Source organism: Suncus etruscus, chromosome 5 (genome assembly GCF_024139225.1).
Source record: "Suncus etruscus isolate mSunEtr1 chromosome 5, mSunEtr1.pri.cur, whole genome shotgun sequence".
Lineage (NCBI taxonomy): Eukaryota > Metazoa > Chordata > Mammalia > Eulipotyphla > Soricidae > Suncus > Suncus etruscus.
The window spans coordinates 46,551,336-46,574,206 of record NC_064852.1 but is presented as its reverse complement, the minus strand read 5'-3'; the positions used below and the strand labels follow the sequence as shown (position 1 = coordinate 46,574,206).

The 22,871-nt window shown below is 38.1% G+C and overlaps 1 protein-coding gene and 1 non-coding gene across 2 annotated transcripts in view; one reads left to right on the top strand and one right to left on the bottom strand.

Moving 5' to 3' along the window:
- LYPD6B (LY6/PLAUR domain containing 6B) overlaps positions 1-22,871 on the bottom strand; it is a 164,763-nt gene that overhangs the window by 119,295 nt on the left and 22,597 nt on the right. The gene's annotated exons all lie outside the window — the stretch shown is intronic.
- LOC126010072 (small nucleolar RNA SNORA51) lies at positions 8,662-8,794 on the top strand. The gene has a single exon (XR_007496210.1). It is a non-coding gene; the product is annotated as a small nucleolar RNA SNORA51 (small nucleolar RNA).

Below are 22,871 nucleotides of genomic sequence, written 5' to 3'. Positions count from 1 at the left end.
TGAAAGGTGGTAAAGTGTTAATTTAAAATGCTATCAGCAACAGTACACGAAAAAAATGTATTAGCATCTGCTGTAGAAGCAGATTGGTGGATGTGAGGCAAATGAGGTGGAAGGGGGCATTGGTGGAGAGAAGTGGATGCTGGTGAAGGAATCAGTGTTGAAACACTGTATGCCTAAAACTCATTCATGAACAACTTTGTAATTTCACAGTGACTAAACAATAATAATAATAAAAGAAAAACAAAAAACTTATTTCATTTTATAATATCATAATACATACTCTTCCAAGCCAAAGAAAACTATACCATGCTCCATTGTTCCAATTTCCTGAGCATAAAATCACTCAAGTTCTGGACACTGAAAGAATAAAAACCCAGGATATGACCCAGGTTAAGGTGACAAAAGATCACTTACATGCTGTCACTGCAATGAGAGGGTTGTTTATACATATGCCAAATTTTCTCCAGAAAGTTAAAAATAATGTGTTCCTTTGACTCAGCAGTCCTATTTCCAGGAATTTGCTATTGTAAAATTGAAACATTTTTAAAGTGCAAAAATAGGTGATGTGAAAGGGCTCTGGGCGACTGTGGCTGCATTGGTGGAAACTTCTAGAAACTACTGTAGCATCCTCACTAACAGGAATCTAGGAGTCAGATGTTGTGTTTTTAAAAAGTTTATGAGCTAATCCCCATCCACACTTTCCAACGTGGCTGCTGCCCAAGACTTGTGGCTGCTGCTCAAGACCTGAAGCTGCCAGTTTGGGGACCAACACTGCCCAGAAGCTACTGTATAAACACATGAATAGAGGTGAACTGACCCTGCCCACAAAGGGTGGAGCCTGATGTCCATCCACTCTTTACAACTGCACTGTTGCCCAAGAACTGCTACTGCCTGTTTTGGCCCAACCCCACCCAGAAGCAACTGCAGAAGCCATGTGAAAAGAGGTGAGCTGGCCTGCCCACAATGGATGGAGCCAAAGGAGCCCACTTCTCCATTTCACTCCACAGCCAGACACATCTCCTGACCAATGAAGCCCAGCACAACAGGTAGAAACATCAACTACCAGCATGACAATGGGGAAACAAAACAGGCCAGCACCATGCATAAAGAATGAAGATGGCAGCTCTGATAACCTGAAGAGTGCCAACCACCTATTAAGCCTCTCAGATAAGGAGTTTAGAGAAGAAATATTAAAGATCCTCATAGAACTCAAAGAAAGCATAGATTGAGCTTTCTTATAAACAAGAATCAAGAGGATATAAAAATAGAAATGAATAACTCCAAACTGAAATAATAGGACTGAAAAACTTGGTAGTCGAATTGAAAACCTCACTGGAAAGCCTCTCCAATAGAGTAAATGCAGATGAGGATTGAATCAGTGATCTGATTCATGCCTTTTGCATGCAGCACTAATTACAATAGCCAGAATCTTGAAATAACCCAGACACCCTACACAGGAAGAGTGGCTAAAGAAACTGTGGTACATATACACAATGGAATACTATATAGCTATATAGCTATCAGAAAAATGAAGTCATGAAATTTTTCTGGACATGTATAGACATGGAAAGTATTCTGCTGAGTGAAATAAGTCAGAGGGAGAGAGACAGACACAGAATAGTCTCACTCATCTGTGAGATTTAAGAAAATAGAAGACAGAATGGTAATAATATCCAGACGCAATAGAGATGAAGGTTCTAAGTACTGGCCCACGATATGAAGCTTACCACAAAGAGTGGTGAGTGCAGTTAGAGAAATAACTACACTAACACTATCATGACAATGGTAGTGAGTGATAGAAATAGAATGTGTTTTGAATACAGGCAGGGGTGGGGAGGGGTGAGATGGAGGCTTTGGTGGTGGGAATGTGGCACTGGTAAAGGTGGGTGCTCTTTTTTATGACTGAAATAAACTACAAACATGTTTGTAATCATGGAGCTTAAATAAAGATATTATTAAGGAATATAAAATTTAAAAAATTGCAAAAATATGCATAGATTTATTTTTGGCTGCATGTATTTTTGGTTGTGAAAGAAAAAAGGAAGCAAATCACATGTCCATTAATATAAAGCTGGATAAATGAAGATTAAAATATATAAAAAGTATTTATAATTATTGCACTCTTGCATCCCAAATATAACAAATATTTCCCAAGATGTTTTCCTAAACATCTCCTAAGCTAAGGTTGGTTCTAGGTACTTCAATTACATTAACAAATATGTATACAAAAATAATAAAAAATAGAATAAAAAACCAGCCATTTGCTAATGGAAGACACTAAAATGACTACATATTTTTGAAATATAAGCATTATAACAGATATCATTTTTGTGCATATACATAAGGCCAGATTTGCCCTTAAATAAATCTGGGGCAAAGATTAGAAGTCTCTAGGGAAGAAGTTATTTCATTGAATAATATCATTACACATAAACTCTCACCCTTTATCTGAAAGTGACAAGCTACTGGAGTCCTTTCAAAGAAAACAGTAACAGCTTCTGAGATTTGTCACACACACACACACACACACACACACACACACACACACACACACACACACACAAATGGATTCAATCCTGATTTTGCTCTCTATACTAACTGCATGACCTTAATGATTTACTTAACATTCTTTGCCTCATGAATCTACTACAAGCTTTCTGAGGAAAAGAAAATCAGCTTTCAAGATGCTTAGAAGTCGCTCCTAACAGGCTCGGGACCATATGGGATGGCAGGATTCAAACCACCGACCTTCTGCATGCAAGGCAAATGCCTTACCTTCATGCTATCTTAATATTTCCTATCCCTGAGGCTCAGACCATTTTGAGATTCAGAGCACTTTAACCACACAAGGTCATTCTCTACTAATTGGTCAGTCAACATAAAGGAAAGTGCATTCTTTGAAAACATCTAAATAAAACATATTTAGATCAAAAGATGTTGAATTGTCTGCAGCCCATACAGAAAGCAAAAATAAATCACTCCTCTTTCCTTCATCAGTTATAATTTTGTACTTATAGCACTAGTCCCCTTGCACAAAGGCTGGTTTAAAAAAATAATTTTAGGGGCCGGCATGGTGGCGCTAGAGGTAAGGTGTCTGCCTTGCCAGCACCAGCCTAGGATGGACCGCGGTTCAATCCCCCGGTGTCCCATATGGTCCCCAAGCCAGGAGCGACTTCTGAGCGCATAGCCAGGAGTAACCCTTGAGCGTCACCGAGTGTGGCCCAAAAACCAAAAAATAAATAAATAAATAATTTTAATCAAGCAGCTATCTATTAACTAATTCTCAATGCATTCTGAAATTTGCATATACATTCACAACAGAATCCTTTTTTCATAAAGACTGCAAGTCAGCAAGAGCAAGTTTTGCTTTATTTTAGCAAGTTTGTTTATTTTATTTTTACAGAATCAGAAGATCTCATATCCTTCTGCCTGTGTCAATTCCCTGCATCCTACTGACAATAGTTTTCCATTCACGTACTTCACAGAATGTCTCAGCAGTTACTGCAATCAAATCCTGCAGCTGCAATAGGGAAAAGCAACCATGGTGATATAAAAGTGCCAATTGGTGGATGCACTGTCATTTTGAGAAAGTGAAGCCCTCACAAGGGCTCTGCCTGAGAAGCTCATGAAGTCATAGCTTTTCTGGATACTAAAGTAGCCCTATGACTGTAAGGCCTTCCCAAAGCACATTCATTCTTTCCTTAAGTCAGGGCAAGAAGAGGTTATTACAGACTGAAAGTAAGATGTCTTGAAAAGCACTGTCTATATTATGTTACATAAAATACTAACAGAAATTTTGCATACACCCAGGTAGGAAAAGCTCCAAGGTAAGTATTATTTCTGACCTAACACTGTCTCATGTTATATGCATACAAGAACACTGGAATCAATATATTGTTCTTCTTGCTCAAGTCTCCTCGGAACTAGGAAATTAAAAAAAAACCCTAAGAATTTCAGAATAAGATATAAATCTTAATAAAATGTACTCATTAAGGTCATCCTGGCCTTCATCTCTATTGTCTTTGAATATTGTTTTAATGTGATCTTTGTGGGTTTTTTTTTATTAATTGCTTTATTTAAATGCCATGGTTAGAATGTTGTTCATGATTGAGTTTCATTTGTACAATGTTCAACACCCTTTACCAATGCACATTTCTCACATTTCCCACCACCAATGTTTCCCTCCCATCCTCCCCCCTGCCTGCCTATGGTGTAGATATTTTACCTCTCCCTCTTTCTCTCTCTCTCTCTCACACACACATAAACACACACACTCTCACTCCCTTTTTTCTTTTAGACACTGTAGTTTGCATTATTATTAATGCAGAGGTACCATGCATATCACTTTATCTCTTTTCAGTACCCAGACCTTGTCCAGAGTGATTATTTCCAACTATTGTCATAGTGGTTTCTACTCTGCTATTGTGACAAGCTTTCTACCATAGAATGAACCACCAGGCCCTAATCTCTTTTGCCTCTGGATATTATTACCATACTATATTTTCAATATTCTCAAAATGAATGACATATACTTCTATTCTTCTTTCTCTAAATCATTTCTCTTTTGCCACAGTAGAATGATGTCTCTTCAATAACAATATTGCAAACCAGAGTGTCTAAAAGGACAATAGAGAGAAAAAGAAAGAAAAGAAAAATGTCTGCCCAAGAGATAGACAGGGGAGAGGTCAGGGAGGAAGGTAGGGACACTGGTGGCAGGAAATGTGCACTGATGAAGGGTATTATATATTGCATGACTGAAACCCAATCATAAACAATTTTGTAAGTGAGGGGGGAACCCCAACTCTATTACAAACAACCTCGTAATCATGGTGTTTAAATACAGAATTTAAAAAATTACTATGTCGTCAAAATGCACAAGTAGAATCCCAATTATATGTTTAAAATCTATGGGAAGTGCTGGGAATTCTGAATTTAACTTTCAGAAAGCTGACTTTCCAGAAAGGCACAGATACTAAACAAGTGGCCATTATCTGGATATACATGTATATATATGAATGTATATATATGGATATGTTATTCTGAAAACTCATAAAAAGATATATCTCATCCAACACATGAGTTCTGGGGGGGGGGGGGAGGATAAGATGGAAGAACAGAATAAGATAGAAATAAGTAAGGGGGGGGGTTTTCCCCACCCCCAGGCCGGACCGGGACACTGGCCGGGGGGGGGGGGGGGGGGGGGGGCTCCAGTCCCTGAACTTCGGGCTTGGGAGGTCTCTCTCCCTTCCCGGAGCAAGATTTTAGCCGGCGTGGACGGCCAGCTGGCAGACCCCTCATGGGCCAGCGGCCTTTAAGTCCAGTCCAGGGTCAGGGGGGTCCGCAATTGGGTCACACGACCTCCCTCTCCCCCATTCCTCCGGATCTCCAGGTGGGTTTCTGGGAGGAGCTGACGGGGCACTCTGGGTTTTTCCCCACCCCCAGGCCGGACCGGGACACTGGCCTAGGGTTGGGCTTAGGGGGTGGAGCTGGATCTGGTGGGTGGCAGAGAGGGGCTCAGCTATATCAGTTTGTCACTGGTAATCTCATACCAGTCTACATTTTGCAAACTGCGCGGGGGCTAGCGCCCCCGCGCGAACATTTGCTCCTTCCAACCTTCAGTACCCCCGATTTACCCTTCTTTAACTTCAGTAACACATAGTTCTTATCTCTAATCTAAGACATACAGTATATCTAACAAATCCCAGAACTATTTAGAAGGACACAAATTGAACACATATCTTTCGAATATTTTATGGGTATTTTCTTTAACTGATGTAACTCTGTATATATTCTTCTACCATGATGTTTCTATTCACTTTTCATCTTATCTTTTCTTTGTAAGCTGTTAAGTAAGGATTGTTGGTGGAACTGTCCCTCAGTTTGATGCCTATGATTGAACTATGTCATGGAAATTTCTGGTCTTGTCCCTATTGCCTTTAGATGCACCAATAATGCCCCATGGCATTGATCCTTGTTTGCATAGACACATTAAAATGGGAAAAAAAATACATACAGATAAGTTCTTATCTAATAAATCTCAGTACAATGTACCTTACACCCTGAACATTGATATAATGAACTGGCACAGGCTTCAGAAGAATGGGCATCCTCCATACACGCCGGAACCAGGCAAGCTATCTACGAAACATCCAAGGTCTTTTAGAACAACAGCGGGAAGCAGTCCTCTACCAGGAAAGACACTACCAAGGGTCTGACATCGACCTCTTATAAAGAGACTTCCGTTTCCACCGAGAAGACTTGATAGCAACAATGACCTGCTCTACAGGACATGGTTCTCTCTAGTGCCCCTTAAGTGGGAGGTGAAACGAGAGGATGCTATGCACCATCCTGACTGCAATATGGGACATGCAGACTCCAGGATCTTTAATACAGAAGCATGATACCAACAACAGAGACTATGTGAGGAATGGAGGTGTATTGCCACTACAGAGGATGACTTGAATTGAACAAACTAATTTGCCTGGAGCCTAGAGTCAATCCTGTGCCAGGAAACTTCAGGGTTAGGGTCTCCTTGTATTTAGACCATAATTTGTCTTTCCATGTCCCTTATGTTTTGGTGGGCCTATGCAAACAAATGCCACTTGAATACCATTTTTTACTATGTTCCCTTGACTCCAACCCTTAAGAAAAACAAGCCACTAAAACTTTTGAGGTTAACTTAAACTAGGTAGTATGTACATGGAACTAGAGAAATGTGCTTTGCCCTCAATGTTTAAGGAGCTACATAAGTATAATGTCTATAGATTATATTGTGTGCTGCTAAGAAATAGTATGTACTACAACTGGGGATCTGAGGGACAAGTAATTGTACTGTACATGGGTTCAGTTTTGTTTTTCTAAATGCTCTCTGGCTGAAAGTTCAAGGCTGGGACATCATCGATGGGACTACCGAGAATGCTGTTTATGGGTGATTGGGCTTCCACTGTAACTTTACCCTGTCCTCTTCTTTACATCTTTGTTGTCATAATTAAAATAAAAAAAAATATGAAAAAAAAAAAAGAAATAAGTAAGGGGTCTCCTAAAAAGATTTTAAAATATCAGTTCTAGGCAGTTGCCATGTCTGCATTTTTTTTTTTTATTAAATACCATGTCTGCATTTGGTCAGTTCCATAGACTCAAATCATTCTCAAAAGAGATGTCAGTCAAGCCATGAAAAAGTATGAGAACTCCAGCCATGCAGCTGAAAGTGGAAATTTCAGGAGGAGAGGCAGGCCAAGTTCCTACCCTACTGAAGCCATGACAGCTGCACCCATCACCCACAATCATGGCTGGGCCAATGGCCCTGTTCTACAGAGACACCAATCTAAGAAAAATTTCAGGACATTTTTAGAGTGATTGTAGCCACCCTCTCCCTGTCTCTGTAAAGTTCTAAAGCCCTGGAAGCTGAAACCATGCCCCACAAAAAACACAGTATCAGCAATAGTGGTTAGAATTCCTGGACTACACAGTCACATATGTGGCCACGCAACAACTCCACTCTTTTTAAATATTGTCATATTAATAGGAACATATCAATTTAGATGGCAATCGAAAGCCACCTAATTTCCAGAAACAAAAAAAGTAATAGAATGATCAATTGGCAGCAAGAACTTACTAAACCTTCTGACAATGACTTAATGACATTATTGTGAGAGACAATAATTTTCACAAATTTTTTGTTGCAGTACTATTTCTTTGTTTTTTGTTTTTAATAAATTACTTTCCACTTATCTGAAAACAATTGTATCATATCAACTATATCAGACTTGTATGCATGGTCTTTAAATAAAATAATTTATATTAAAAAATATCGGCTCTAAGGGCCAGAGCAGTGGTGCAAGTGGTAGGGCATCTGTCTTGCCTGCACTAGCCTAGGATGGATGGCGTTTTGATTCCCCAGCATCCCATATGGTCCCCCAAGCCAGGAGTGATTTCTGAACTCATAGCCAGGAGTAACCCCTGAGCATGAAAAAGCAACATATATATATATATGGTGGTGCAAGCAGTAAGGCATCTGCCTTGCCCACACTAGACTAGGAGACCCTGTGTTTTGATCCCCCGGCGTCCCATATGGTACCCCAAGTCAGGAGCGATTTCTGAGCCAGGAGTAACACCTGAGCATCACTGGGTATGGCCCAAAAACAAAACAAAACAAAACAAAAGAATAGTACTTTTAAACTTTTCTCTAAATAGTTTGAAAAAAATTATATATATATATATATATGAAAATGTATTCTCACTAAATATTATCCTTTTAAGTTAAATGACATTTAGAACACTGTTTACAATGGCAAATTGGAAGGCATCTTAAGAAAATTCAGCTAACTAACTATAAACAACCTGCTTTGAAGAATGGATGCTTGTTATGAATATATTCCATGATTCCAAAATAACTGGGAAGTTTATAATTATTTATAATTATTAAGGTATTTCTTTATCATTTTAATGTACTCTTTAAAAGTATATTCTATGTAGAATTCTATGTATATGTCTAGAGGATAGGCCAGTGTGGGGTGGGGAAGAAAGATACTTGGGATATTGGTCATGGGAAGGTTGCACTGATGAAGGATTTTATATATATATATTTTTTTATATATATAATATATATAATATATTTTATATATATTAATATATATTAAAAAATAAAAAAAGAAAAGATAAGGCCTCCCAATTCTTACCATAGGCTGTGTTCTTTACATTGACTGTATAGAAAGAGGAGGTATAGTAAATGCACCCCATCTACACCTCAACACAGGCCCTTTGCCTGGTCTGTATTGTGAATTGGGGGACAAAAAAGTATATTCTATATTAAGCACCAGTGTTTACAATAGTGCTGATATTAGGGTTTCATACATATACCCTTCCATCACCACAGTCTCCACCAAAATGTCTGCTTTCTTCAACCATTTGCCATTCTGCCAATTAAATTGAACATATTCTTAAACTTATCTGTTTTACCACTGGGAAGGCCTGCCCAAGATCTTGATCTTGGAGCTGGTAGCTAATAATCAACCATACAGATGCACTGTTTTTGCTCCATGTGAGTCCTGGCACATGTTCAGGTTTGGCTAATGCAAAGCTAATGCATTTCTTTGCCTCCTCATACCAACGTTTTTCCCTTTTCACTTCATATGCCATGAAAGACTGGAATTGCTGGTATAACTTCAACTTCTCTCATAAATTCAAATCTATTCCCAAGCAAGCCTGCTTTCATTTCAGAGGAGTACTCTCTGGCGATCTGAACTGCAGGGGCAGTAAAACAATTCTACATTTATGTGGTGTTCCTAGTCCCAAAGGAATCATTTTCTATGCCCACAAATACCTTAAAAGCAATAAAGAGTTTGGTGGCTTACAATCTTGTGTGTCTTTTTGTATGTGTGTATCTTTCTAAAAAAAAATCTGAATCTCATGTACTAGAAATATGATGAATTTGGGGTTTAACAGAATTGTTATAATAAAGCACATCATGTGCCAAGTTCTCATTTAGTCATAACTATTTCATAAGCCTATGATAAAAACAGTAATATTCAGCTTCCAAATCAGAATCAACAAAGGAAAGTAGTTTTGCCTCAGGGAAGAAATGTTGGAAAGGTTCCCCCCTCACACCCACCCTATTCTGCTCCTTTCAACTTCCATGTCCAGTTTCAGAATCTGGTTTCTTCATTTCCCCTACCCCTTTCTTCTTCTTAACTCCTCACTATATTATATGCCCTACAGAGCAGGGACTGTATTTTTGTTCATTACTTTTTCCCACAAGCTATATCAATTAATATAGTCAATCAATATTTCATGAAGGAAGAATGTGATTATGATAATAATACCCAGAGCCAATAGAAATAAGGTTTGAAAGGGCCAGCCTATGATATGAAACTTACCACAAAGAGTGATGAGTGCAGTTAAAAAATAACCATACCAACAACTATCATGATAATGGTAGTGAGTGAGAGAAACAGAATGCCTGTCAGGCAGAGGGTGGGGGAAGAGAGACATGGGGGTCATTGGTGGTGGGAAGGTTGCACTGGTAAAGAGGGGGTGTATTTTTTATGACTGAAACCCAACTACAAACATGTTTGTAAGCGTGGTGCTAAATAAAGATATTAATAAACAAAAAATATTTTAAAGTAAAAAATGCAAATATTTAAAAGAAAATGTGATTTCCTTTTACTTCTTCACATCTTTTACTTCTAGCTTCACATCTTTTACTTTTAGCTTCATCACATCCTATTTGTATATCTTAGACTCTAAGATTCTCTGCATTTGTAGACTTTTCTTACCTGAGATATCTTTAAAAATGATATTTTCATCATTAATAGCATTTCATTCAGTTTTTAGATATGATCTTTTCCCAAAGATATGATATCCTTTGCCTCAAGCTGGAGAAATTTCTGTGCTGCTCTTCAAGACATTGAATTCTGACTCAAGACTCGGGAATTTCCAGCTCACCCAGTTGCCAAAGGCCCTGACAGCTACCCCATTCTTTGATTCTGAAATTTGGGGGAAACAGATGTAGCAATTCCCCTTGCCTGCTTTCTTTAGGGACCTAAATTGGGTGCTTCTTAACTGGCTTATGAACTAATTATTCTAAGACTTGCATCCCTAAAGGAACCAAGAACCAATATTACCACAAGTGCTGCTTCTCTCTTTTTTTTCTCCCCCTTCTTTTAATCTTCCTCCTACTTTTATAGTCATCTTTCTCAAATGATCCAGACAGCAAAACTAACGGAGTAATTCACACCCACTGACAACCTACAGAAAAATAAAATAAAAAATGGCTACTTATCTCTGGTGAATAGAACCACAAGATTAGGACTGAAAGCAATCTGAAGTATATTTATGTTTACAATTTTAAAAAAGCTATACAATAAAGGTATCTGAGATGAGATAAATTCAGGATCACAAATTCAGATCAACAGCTACCTTGAGGTGAAAACACTGAAGACATCAAAAAGGTCTTTCATAAATAATGCCTTCATTTGGGTCAAGATAGGGAACACAGCACTTAACTGATATGCAAGCAGTGTAATTCCAGAGATTAATGAAACTCCAGATCACAAATGTTTAATATATTTTTGCTAAGCTTCAATAAATTGTGTGCTGAGGATTTATAGTTCAATCAAACTTTCCTCTCTACCTCCACTTGTGAATATAATTTTCACAACATCCATGTGATTAAAAAGGTAGCCTAGACTAGGAGTCTTGCCAACAGGAGGGAGAAGTTTCTAAACAAATGAACATGGAAAGGTATCATTATGAGTGATGCAGACTTTTTGGATAAAAGTCTTTTAAAATAGTAGGTTTTAGCCAAAGACCAGTCTTTAAAAGATCCTTAAGACTAATAGCTTTTTCCTGCCACACACATGATGGAAGAGTCTCAGACTCTATACGTTATTCTCTGTTTTTCCCAGGTCAAAAAGGTTAAGGTGAAATGCAGCTGACTAGAGAGAGAAACTGAGAGCAGAAACCAAAAGGAACATGGCTAAATGACAAGGAGCTTGTTCCCTGGCACTCCTATAAATTAGGGCAATAAGGTCCACCTCTCTCTTGCTGAGATAGGACCATTTGGTTCTGGAGCAACCACTTTGAACTTCTACTTCTTATTTTGCTTCTTCAAAGGTCATTTAAAGAGTTTTGTCCTTGAACAATATGAATGCAAAATTAATATGAAAGAAATGTGATTTGGGGATCAGGACCAGTGAACAATTCACAGAAAAATACAACTCTGTCTTAATAAGAACATCCTGGAGCCAGAGAGATAGTACAGTGGGTAAAGTGATTGCCTAGCAGTAAGCCAATCCAGATTTGATCCCCAGCATCACACATGGTCCCCTGAGCCCTCTAGCAGTCCTAAGTGCAGAACTGGGAGTAACTGCTGAACATTGCTGAATCTATGGCCCTCAAAACAAAACAAAACACACACACACAAATTCCCCAAAACCAAGAACATATGTTGGAATGAAGCTCTTGGCTGTTCCCTGAGTAAATACAAAAAAATAAAACACCACAAGCTGATTGTGAACTGTATCCGAAAAAAGGTAATGTTCAGATACTGATCCCATATGCTTTTCAAGGACACATCAAAAAGGCACAGAATGAATAGTACTCAAGCCCCTGGAACAAAGGTGAGGGCCTAGGTTGGAGCAAAAACTGAGGAGGCAGGAGAAATTAATACACGGTACTAATTTTTTTCCTATATGCTTGTTTATTTTGTTTGGAAACTACCAGATAGTGTTTAAGTTGGTAATTCCAGTATATTGCTCAGGAGACCATGAAGTACTAAGATTCAGTCCAAGCCTCTTACATTCCAATTCTTCTTGAGTGACCTCTCTGGTCCACAAGACACTACATCTGTACAAAAGGAAAAATATTGTCACAGACAAATCAAACTTGAAACAGAGGGGACAAGACTAAGATGGCCAAATAGAGGACATTTGTATTTATTTCGTATTATCATTACAAAATAGCTACATTAAAATGGATTAATCTACAGGGGAACAAATATAAAACCCGGATGAATACAAGCTTCTACATCAAGAGGTCAGAGAGATAGGATGGAGATTAAGACTCTTGCCTGGTACAAGACAACCATGGCTAGATCCACAGCACCACTATGGTCCCCTAAGCATTGCCAGGAGTAATTGCTGAGCATCAACAAGTGTAGCCCAAAAAAATCAAAACAAGGGTCAAAAGATGAGCAGGTAGAGCATTTGCCTTTCATACAGCTGACCCCGATTTGATTTGCAGCACCCTATAGCTGCTGAGTCCTACCAGGAGTGCTTTTAGAGCACAGAGTTGGGAGTTCAAGAATTGCCTGGTGTACACATGTGCATGCACACACAGGTTCACACACACAGAAGAAAAGAAAAGAACATTCTGACAGGCTTGAGACAGAGAGACACCTTTTTTGCCAATAAATAGCATGTGAAGCTGCACCAAATACCTAACATCCCAACCCTATAACCTTATTCTCGTAACACCAAGATGGGAGACAAGAAACTAAATGTTATAATCAGGCCTTGGAATCACTGTCAGGCATCATCTTGATAATCTCTCATAATCTAGCTGATAGGAGCAGTTATGTACAGTGTATTGAAACTCATTCAGTTTTTACTAATACCAGAAACTGAAAACATATCCCTGATGAGAGCTCCACCCATCCCTAAGAAATTGTTTTCTAAACTGAGACAGAAAGGCAATTATCTGAAGTCCTTACTCCTAGTAGACAAAAAGGTCCAGCTTCTGTCAGCTCACATTGACTGCTAATAAGCCAGACACACCCTATAGATAAGAAGCATCCTGAAGACATCTTAAAGTATATCCAGTTAGCAAAAGGGGCACATGTCTATTTGCACTCCCTTGGAGCCTACAATCAATAAGCCTCTGCTTCCTACTGGCCCAATGCAGCACTCTGGCACCACCAGGAACTGAGTTCCAGCCTCCTCTTCCATTGGTCCCAATACCTAATGACTTCTCAGTATTGGTTATTTTGATCCCCTGGTCGACTTCCCAGGTCTATACAAATGAGTATAACAGGCAGGCCATGTACTGATTTCTATAAATTCCTGTTGCTTAGGCCTTCATGGAACACCAAACATAATGTGGAAACAGGAACTCATTTATATTAATGGATGAACACAATAGCTTAGTATCAATTTCTCAATCAACAGAGCTGTTCAAGCTACCTGAAGATTACATGACAGAAATTCTATGGATATGTAGTGATTAAATAGAAAGAATTTCCAAATGACAAAGTATGAGACAAAGTCTGAGAAAAGTCCAAACTCTAGTAAAGAATGTGGTGTTGGAATATTTTGTGCCTGAAACCCTGCCATTATCAATATTATAAATCATGGTCCTAAGATTATTAATGTATAAAAAAGAAATCATAGGGGGTTGGAGTGGCGGCGGAAGTGGTAAGGCATTTGCCTTGCCGGTGTTAGCCTAGTATAGACCTTGGTTCGATCCCTCAGCATCCCATATGGTCCCCCAAGTCAGGAGCAATTTCTGAGTGCATAGCCAGGAGTAACCCCTGACTGTCACCGCTGTGGCCAAATAAAAAAAAAGAAAAACCATAGAGACAAAGAATATAGTTGCTGAAATAAAAAGTATGACAGGAATCAACAATAGAGTGGGAAAAGTGTGGGAATCAAATAAATGAGTTCAAAGATAAAGTAATAGAAGCCATCCCATAGGATAGATATAAAGAACAAAAATTAAGAGTGCAATCTGGAGGGAGAACTAGATGGTTTATAATGATTTCCCTGCAAACAGAAGGTCACAAGTTCAATCATCTATGCTGCCACATGCATTAGAGTCCCATAAACTCAGTTATTACAGTTAGGTATCTCTACTATCTCTGATCACTGGTGCTTGAAGCAATTTTGGCTACACCATAGCCAGATGTGTAGGAGCAAAATAAAAAAATAAAGATTTCATAGCAAGTATTAAAATTGAAAGGTGCACATTAGTAAGAAGTGTGTCAGCTAGAGAGTCACCACAACTAAGTGGAGTACAACTCCCAGCACTGAAAATTGATTTGTAACCCTTAGGTAAAGCTGATGATGAATACCCAGCTAATAGATTCATATAGTAAGGTGGCAGGCTACAAAATTAACACACAGAAATCAATGGCCTTTTTATACACCAATAATGATAGGGAAGAGATGGGCATCAAGAAGGCAATCCCATTCACATTAGTGCTACACAAACTCAAATATCTTGGAGTCAACTTGACCAAAGATGTGAAGGACCTATACAAAGAAAACTACAAAGCCCTGCTCCAAGAAATAATAGAAGACACACAGAAATAGAAACATACCCTGCTCATGGATTGGCAGGATTAACATCATTAAAATGGCAATACTCCCCAAAGCATTGTACAGATTTAATGTGATCCCTCTAAAGATACCCATGACATTCTTCAAAGAAGTGGATCAAACACTTATGAAGTTCATCTGGAACAATAAACACCCTTGAATAGCCAAAGCACTCCTAGGAAAAAGGAAAATGGGAGGCATTACTTTCCCCAACTTTAAACTGTACTACAAAGCAATAGTTATCAAAAGAGCATGGTATTAGAATAAAGACAGACCTTCAGATCAGTGAAATAGGCTTGAGTTCTCAGACAATGTTCCCCAGACATACAATCACCTAATCCTTGACAAAGGAGCAAGAAATCCTAAGTGGAGCAGGGAAAACCTCTTCAACAAGTGATGCTGGTAGAACTGGTTAGCCACTTGCAAAAAAGCGAACATAGACCCCCAGTTAACATCATGAACGAAGGTAAAATCCAAATGGATTAAAAACCTTCATATCAGACCTGATACTATAAGGTATATAGAACAACATGTAGGTAAAACACTCCATGATATTTAGACTAAAGGCATCTTCAAGGAGGAAACCGCACTTTCCAAACAAGTGGAAGCAGAGATCAACAGATGGGAATACATTAAGCTGAGAAGCTTCTGCACCTCAAAGGAAATAGTGCCCAGGATACAAGAGCCACCCACTGAGTGGGAGAAACTATTCACCCAATACCCATCAGATAAGGGGCTAATCTCCAAAATATACAAGGCACTGACAGAACTTTACAAGAAAAAAACATCTAACCCCATCAAAAAATGGGGAGAAGAAATGAACAGACACTTTGACAAAGAAGAAATACACATGGCCAAAAGACACATGAAAAAATGTTCCACATCACTAATCATCAGGGAGATGCAAATCAAAACAACGATGAGATACCACCTCACACCCCAGAGAATGGCACACATCACAAAGAATGAGAATAAACAGTGTTGGCGGGGATGTGGGGAGAAAGGAACTCTTATCCACTGCTGGTGGGAATGCCGTCTAGTTCAACCTTTATGGAAAGCGATATGGAGATTCCTCCAAAAACTGGAAATCGAGCTCCCATATGATCCAGCTATACCACTCCTAGGAATATACCCTAGGAACACAAAAATACAATACAAAAACCCCTTCCTTACACCTATATTCATTGCAGCACTATTTACCATAGCAAGACTCTGGAAACAACCAAGATGCCCTTCAACAGACGAATGGCTAAAGAAACTGTGGTACATATACACAATGGAATATTATGCAGCTGTCAGGAGAGATGAAGTCATGAAATTTTCCTATACATGGATGTACACGGAATCTATTATGCTGAGTGAAATAAGTCAGAGAGAGAGAGAAAAACGCAGAATGGTCTCACTCATCTATGGGTTTTAAGAAAAATGAAAGACACCCTTGTAATAATAATTTTCAGACACAAAAGAGAAAAGAGGTGGAAGTTCCAGCTCACCTCAGGAAGCTCACCACAAAGAGTGATGAGTTTAGTTAGGGAAATAACTACATTTTGAACTGTCCTAATAATGACAATGTATGAGGAAAATGGAGAGCCTGTCTAGAGTACAGGCGGGGGTCGGGTGGGGCGAAGGGAGACTTGGGACATTGGTGATGGGAATGTTGCACTGGTGATGGGTGGTGTTCTTTACATGACTGAAACCCAAACACAATCATGTATGTAATTAAGGTGTTTAAATAAATTTAAAAAAAAACTGGAAATTGAGCTCCCATTCGACCCAGCTATTCCACTCCTAGGGATATACCCTAGGAACCCAAGAATACAATACAAAAACCCCTTCCTCACACCTATATTTATTGCAGCACTATTCACAATAGCCAGGCTCTGGAAACAACCAAGATGCCCTTCAACAGATGAATGGCTAAAGAAACTGTGGTACATATACACAATGAAATATTATGCAGCTGTCAGGAGAGATGAAGTAATGAAAATTTTCCTATACAGGGATGTACATGGAGTCTATCATGCTGAGTGAAATAAGTCAGAGGGAGAGAGAGAGAGAGATGCAGAATAGTCTCACTCATCTATGGGTTTTAAGAAAAATAAAAGTCATTTTTGCAACAATCCTCAGAGACAATGAGAGGAGGGCTGAAACTTCCAGCTCACTTCATGAAGCTCACCGCAAAGAGTGGTGAGTACAGTTATAGAAAGAACTACACTGGGCCCGGAGAGATAGCACAGACGCGTTTGCCTTGCAAGCAGCCAATCCAGGACCAAAGGTGGTTGGTTCGAATCCCGATGTCCCATATGGTCCCCCGTGCCTGCCAGGAGCTATTTCTGAGCAGACAGCCAGGAGTAACCCCAGAGCATTGCCGGGTGTGGCTCCAAAACCAAAAAAAGAAAAAAAAGAAATAACTAACTGAGAACTACCATAATCATTTGAATGAATGAGTGAACTGGAAAGCCTGTCTAGAGTACAGGTGGGGGTGGGGTGGGATGGAGGAAGATTTGGGACATTGGTGGTGAGAATGTTGCACTGGTGAAGGGGGGTGTTCTTTACATGACTGAAACCTAATCACAATGTTTAAATAAAGAAAAAAATAAAATAAAATGTGTTCATACAAGATAGACTTGGGACATTGGTGACGGGAATGTTGCACTGGTGATGGGTGGTGTTCTTTACATGACTGAAACCCAAACACAAATATGTATGTAATCAAGGTGTTTAAATTAAAAAAAATTAAAAAAAAGAAACAGCAAATATTTATATATAAAGAAAATCCCAAAGGACTATAGGCAGAGATATAAAGCTCTGATGGGAGAGGCACAATATATTGGACACAAAATGTTAAGACCTACAATTAAGAGTACTGTGCCAGGTGTTAAGACTCCGAATTAAAGGAAAATTAAAGTGTTATCACACAAATAATAGCTTAAAGGTACATTAATATCAAAATAAATATATAAGGGTCTCTTATAATAGGAAAAACCCATTTGGAAGTAATGATTTGCTTAAAATATAAAACATGAAACACTACTTTCAATTTTACTGATTCTTTCCTTATTATCCTCATTCTGCTAAGTTTAAAGAATTTTAAATTTCAGAAATTATAGTTTTAAGTGTTAAATATATATTTGATTTACTTAAATCAAATTTAAATTTTATATTGAGATTTTATATATTTATCTATTATTAGCACATTTCATTCCATTATTGAATGTGGCTATAATAGCTCTTTGATAATATTTTGCTCAATTCATCATATGGATCAAATCAGGTCTGGTTTATATTGATTTTCTTTTCTTTTGAGAATGGGTCATATAGTCCTAAATTTTTTGCTGAATAATTTTGGATTGTATCCCAGCTATTTTCTATATACTATTCTAAGTCTCTGGATTCTCCTTTATTTCTCTGAGGTGGAAAAAAAAAAAAGGCAGGTAGTTTGATATTACCTACTTTTCAAAAGTGATATTTTAGAGTTTATCATTCTAAAATATTTTGATTATCAATTGATTCTACATTTGTGTTAGATATGGTATATCTTTTTCATAAAAGAAAAAGTCTCAAAGTCACAACACATGAATAGGAAAACAAAGGGACCGTGTTTAGTACAAAGAGTGAGACAAAGCTGTGCTCAGGCTGATAGAGCCTCCCTGCTAGGTGCATGCCTTACTTTTCCTCCCCAGATACTGGACATTCAGTATTCACTTCAGGTTCTGAGCAGACATGCATTCCACCATCCTGCCTCGATGCAAACACTGAAAGAGGAATAAAGGATGCACAGATGAATTCTATAGTTTTCCTGCTTGAAAGATGTAAAGACCCATCATGAAAACAGATAAATGAGTCAGAGATAACACAGAAGGTAAAGCAGTTAGCTGCTTTGATCATTGTCCTTTGACAATGAATATGTTTCCTCAATCCTGCAAGAAGTAATCTCCGAGCACAGAGCCAAGAGTCAGCACTGAATACTGCAGGATGTGTCTAAATAAATAAAATTCACCTTGATTACATTACAAATTACAGGAAAAATCCTTGTGGTTTCAAAAGGTATTTGGCCTTCTTCACACTTTTTCTTTTTTTGGGGGTGTGGGTGGGGAGGTTCTGGGCCATACTCATCAGCTCTCAGGGGTTATTCCTGGCTCTGCACTCAGAAATAGTTCCAGACAGGCTTGGGAGACCATATGGCCAGAGATTGAACCCGGGTCCATCCCAGGTCAGCCACGTGCAAGGCAAATACCCTACTACTGTGCTATCTCTCCAGCCCCACCCCACACTTTTTCTTAAGGAATTAATTATTTCCCACCTAGATTGTTTGCTCTTACAACCCTGCAGTGCATTCCCATGACTGAAAGGTTAACTTTAGTGAAACTAGAAGGTGAAAATCCGCAAATTCTGTTAGTAATTTATACCTCTATAGGAAGAAGTTAACCTCATCCTTCCCAAGGGGATTTTCAGATAGAGAATGTAAGCTGGATCATGAAAAAAAGCACAGAATAGAAAATATATAGGCAGAGGACAGTCCAGTATGAATTCTTCAGGGCGTACTGCCAAGAAACACCCTGCCTGCTATATTTTCTATATCCTCAAACTTAGGGAAAAAATCATTCAGGCTTTAAGGAATTTCATATACTTTCATTCATATTTATTCCTATTAGGGTCTAAGGCATGTGTACTGGGGATGACTCTGTCAGGAATGTTCCTAATATAAAGATTCTGGTCATTCTTGCCTTGTGTAATCTCAGCAGATAATCAGCAGAGGACTTGTACTTAAAGTTAAATATTTCCTTTATCCTGAGTTTCTGGAAGGATGACAAAAGTCCCCAATCCCTTTGCTATTTACTAACTCATCAAACATTTCACTCAACAGTGACGTCATTTTTTGCATAATTTCGTCATTGTTTTTGTTTGTTTGTTTGTTTTTGATTTGGAGACCACATCCAGTGATGCTTCAGAGTTACTCCTGGAGATTTGGTCAGAAAACAATCCTGGTTTTGGGGACCAGATGGGATGCCAGGGATCAAATCCAGGTCTGTTTTGAGTCAGTTGCATGCAAGGCAAATGCCCTCCCTGTGCTATCTCTCTGGGCCTTGTTTTTGTTTTGATGAAAGTAAATGTTTACAAGAGGGTAAGCATTCATGTTTTTGATGTAGTCACTGCACCTCACCATTACCAAAATGACCAGTGCCCTCCACCAGTGTCCTTATGTAACTTCTAGTCCACCAAATAGCAGTTACATATATACACAATGGACTGCTATGCAGCTATAAGAAAAAATAAAATCTTGCATTTCATTGAAACTTAAATAGAACGTGAGAGAAGCATATTAAGAAAAATGAGTGAGAGGGAAAAGTACAAATGTCAGGTGATCTCACTCATCTATGGTATACAGAGACAGAACAAGGGAACTATTTACCATTTTCACAGAAGACAGATGAGATCTCCAGGTAACTTCTCCCTCCCACTCAATTGAAGAGTTAAGGCAGGTGGCCTACATAGTTACCTTCATATTTTCTATATACAATCACAAGGAGCACTAGACAGGATCAAAGATAGAGCACGGTCTCAAGAGAGAGAGAAAAAAAAACAGGTAATATATTCTTACTGGCATATCCTTCAGCATTTGAGCAATGCACAGAAACATAACTTTCTACAACACATCCTGCAGCTATTTTGTTGTCACAAATGGCTCTGTAATTTCCCTAAGAAATTCTGACTTGTTTTGAAAGGTTATTTTTGAAAAGAGAAAATTTAGGAAATGTGTCACATTCAAAGGCTTTCTTATTACTATTCATTGGGAAGGCTGACTACCTCACACATTTCTTTTCAATCTTCTCTATCCAGATGAGACAAAACACTAAAGCCTGCCTTGATTAACACCAAATAAAACCCACTTGTATCTCTACTTTCCATCCTTGTGAGACTCTCTCATGTAATTACAGCAGCTGTTCATCAATAATGTGAAGGGATATGCGGTACCAATGATTAGAATCAAGAGAAGGAATCAGTTCAGAAATATCCCTGAAGTCCCTGATTTTGATCTATAACTGGAGCCAAATAACTTGTACTACTAATTAAGATGGGTCTACCAGGAGTTTTCAAATGTATTTTGAAGGTACATTCCTAAATGTGTACCCAGATCTTCGCTGCACCATCTGGAAAATATGTAATTTAATTCCAGAAAAGTTTAATGCTTGATAAGGTTACACAGGTATAAAAGGAAAAAGAAGACATAAACTTGAGTCTTATGAAGCAAAAGATAACAGTATTAATCAAGTGGAAAGAGTAACTTTGATAATGGGTATATTATTTTTAAATAAATCAGCTGAATAGATTATGTTAGCTGAAATTTTTTTCTCCAAGGAATTAAATACCCAATTTTCCTTTGTAGAACAAAAGTCTTTTGTATGTAATACTGTACTTTGAAGATCAATGACCTCAGGTTAATTAATACTTTTTTAAATGAGAGGACCAGAAATACAGTACAGTAGGTTAAGTGCTTGCCTTGCATGCAGTCAACCCAAGCTTAGTGTTATGACCCAGAAACAAATTTTTAAAAAGTAATAAATAAATGATTATTATACATTATGCCTTATCAGTCAAAAGTAATGACAAAGCTCAGCATCATTTCAAGAGATTAATTTTTCTGCTTCATACTGATATTCAGAGAGAACTTTTTGCTACAAAATGGAGATCCTGAGTAAGTCAAATAAACCTTAAAATGCATAGTTTTAACTTGAGGTAATGTTGCTTTACAATGGTATCTACTTTAGGGGTACAGGTTCACACCTCTGCAAATGATTGTTATCACACTACATTCACCTCAAAAGACCAATTATCCTTACCCTAGTATTTACTGACTGCCCCTCTTTTTTAAAACAAATCAGTAATACAAATTCTGATTATAGAAACAGATGAACACAGAGATCAAAGGAGCAGAATAGAGAATCCAGAAATAGACCCAAACACACATGTTCAAAGGATTTTTGACAACAGTAAAAAAAAAAGGGGGGGGAGGGAGCATCATAACAAATGGTACTGGAGTAATTAGACATCCATAAACAAAAAACAAGAGAATACAATATTCATTCATCTTTCTTAAAATATTAAAACTATCTACTATAAAATCCAGCAAGTCCACTCCTGGGCATCTGTTAAAAGAACATAAAATTCCAATTCCAGGCCAGAGAGATAGTGCAGTAGGAATTGTACATGGGTTCTGTTTTATTTTTCTTAATGTTCTTTTGGACTGTAAGTCCAAAATTTAGGCGTCCGCAAGGGGATTTCTTCTGAGAACTCTGTTTATGGGTGATTGTCCTTCCACTGTAACTTTACCTTGTTCTCTTTCTTTGCATCATTGTTCTCATAATTAAAAATAAAAATTAAAAAAAAAGAATTGCATATAATTCAAGAGAATATAAAACAGAAATACTATATAATTCAAGTTTTCCACTCAGAGTACTCTTTAAGAGGGAAACTTTTCAATAAATTAAAAAGATACCTCCTAGTTCATGTTTATGAAATATTTTCTTTTTTTAATATTTATTTAAACACTGTGATTACAAACATGACTATAGTTGGGTTTCAGTCACAAAATGAACACCCCCTTCACCAGTGCAACATTCCCACTATCAATGCACCCCATACCTCTTGCCTGTATTCGAGACAGGCATTCCACTTCTCTCACTCATTAACATTGTCATGGTAGTTGTTAGTGTTATAACTCCACTCACCCCTCCTTGAGGTGAGTTTCATATCATGAGCCAGTCCTTCTAGCTATTATCTCTGGGCATTATTACAATAATGTCTTTTATTTTTCTTAAAACCCATAGATAAGTGAGACTATATTGTGTGTCTCTCTCCTTCTGACTTAATTTCACTCAGCATAATAGTTTCCATGTCCATCCATGTATAGGAAATTTTCACAACTTCATCTCTTCTGCTGGCTGCATAATATTCCATTGTGTATATGTACCACAGTTTCTTTAGCCATTCATCTGTGGAAGGGCATCTTGGTTGTTTCCAGAGTCTGTCTATTGTAAATAGTGCTGCGATGTAGAT